The sequence below is a fragment of the Marmota marmota genome, unplaced genomic scaffold (assembly GCF_001458135.2).
Source record: "Marmota marmota marmota unplaced genomic scaffold, marMar, whole genome shotgun sequence".
Classification (NCBI taxonomy): Eukaryota; Metazoa; Chordata; class Mammalia; order Rodentia; family Sciuridae; genus Marmota; species Marmota marmota.
In genome coordinates this window covers 2,053,503-2,055,781 of record NW_026000221.1, presented here as the reverse complement: position 1 = coordinate 2,055,781, position 2,279 = coordinate 2,053,503, and positions in this window count along the sequence as shown.

Here is a 2,279-nt window from a genome sequence, read left to right as displayed (position 1 = left end):
GCAAAAGCGGCGCCCAGCTCCCGCCGCAGGCACCGCGCACCGAGCAGCCCCGGACCCAGGAGGAAGAGGCCGCCACAGCCCCGTACTGCGAGAAGCGGCGTGCGCGAGCTCGCGAGGACCGCGCACGCACACGCACGCACACACGCATCGCGAGACCCAGTCTCCCGCCGACGACTAGCACACGCGAGCTTAGGGAGGGATCCCAAGAGGCCAGGCTGCGCTTGCGCGATGTGGACCAGGCCGTGCCAGCGGTCTGAGCTGGGGTTTTCCTGTGAGCGGACGCTGGATAGGAGGTTCCTAAAAGGGATTGATTCTTTTGGATTGATTCTCACCCCAGTTCTGTGATGTCGGAACATCCACCCACCTCATTTCTACAATTTAGGATTAATAAATGATTATCAGGATTTGAACCCAACAGTTTCGTTCCAGAGACAGCTTTTTAAAAAGCTGTTTGTGAAAAGTGTTTGTTAATGCCTCGTTGTGCTGTAGGCTTCCCACACCATGTTAAGGGACTTGGTCTGTACTGGTTTCTTAACGGCTGGGTAAGGAGAAATCTCCATCTGCAAACAAAATGGGAATATTCATATACTAGGTGTTGGGATCCTCAGACCTAGGGTCATGTGATAAAGTCTCATCATATTTTAAGTTTTTACATCTATGCCTCTTTAGAATTGCCATATTCTTCATTCCACCATCAAGCAAGAAGTGATGGGACAAGCAGTAGTTGATTACAAACTCCTTTGATGCAGTAAGCCGTGTGGCCAGGCACACTAGTAATCTCAGCTACTAAGGAGGCTGAGGCACGAGGATGGCGAGTTGGAAGCCAAACTGGGCAACCTAGCAATAGACCCTTGTCTCAAAATAAATAAACCTGCGGGGGAGTGGGTACATGTCTTGTAATATCAGTGGATCAGGAGGTTGAGCATGAAGATTGCCAGTTCAAAGCCAGCTTCAGCAAAGGTGAAGCACTAAGCAACTCAGTGAGACCGGTCTCTAAATAAATACAAAATAGGGCTGGGGATGTGACTGAGTGGTTGAGTGCTCCTGAGTGCAATCCCGGGTACCAAAAATAAATAAATAGACCGGACCTCAATGGTAGCACACTTACCTAGCATGTGTGAAACCCTGTGATCAATTGCCAGTACCCCACCACCACCACCAAAAAAAAAATGTCTGGTGTATCAGTTACTGAAGGATATGGAAAATACGTCTAACTCCTTTGATGTATAAGCCGTGTGGCCAGGCACACTAGTAATTTTCCCTAAGCTTCTGTCATTTAAAATACCAGGCCGAAGCCAAAGCTGAGGAACACAAAAGGAACTTGCACTTGATTGGCACCTGACCCCAATACAATGAACCCCAGGAATTGCCTTCCTGGCCCACCCTAAATGAAACCTGTATAACCCAGACCCTTGCTTCAGCCCTGCCCCATTTTCTGCCCCAGAGTGCGCGGTGCTAGTTTCCACCAACTGACTCTTTATTCAACTGACTCTGTATAAAGAAAAGCTTGCTGATCCGAGGTTTGCTTGCCGTCTCCATCAAGTGTGTGCATCATTTGTCCTAACAGTCACCACATATAAAACCCACTTAGCAGAGTGATTAACTTCCTCAGTTTCCTCCTATAAATTTATAGATGTCAGAAAGGAGAGGGTCTAGAATTAGTGGAGATAATGAGGGAAAAGCCACTTTATTAAGCAGTAGGGATTGGGTAAGGAGATGGCTTGTCTTCCCTGGCAGTGAAGGCTATCTGAGGAGTCAAGGGAGCATTGAGCTCTGCCACAAGCGCAGAGCGCTGCCAGGTGCTGTTCTTAACCTGGGAATGAAAGGAGCAACAACTTTTCTGAGTGAAAGCACAAGAGGGAAGTCAAACACAAAACAATCAAACCATTCATTCATATGGTCTATTGCCTACATGCTGAGCGCCAATAAAAACTTTGGAAACCAAGATTCAGGTGCAAGTCCCCTGTTGGGAAAGTAGAACTTTCTGGGAAGCAGGGTTTCATAACATGATTCTAAACATTTTAATTCATTCCTATAAAATATTAGAAACCAGAACTGATTATGCTTTGTATTGTTTATATAAAAAGGAAAATATCAACACAGGAAATAGTAAAATATGTATACAAACTTGGGGGTGTATTAAGTAACCTACCAAAAAAAGTTTTCTCTAAGCAAGGCTTTTTACTCTTTTAGTATATTGTAAGAATACATCATAGCACCCCAAGAAATACATCATAACTATTTCAGGTTGTAACAATGGTCCACTTCATCTTTGGAAT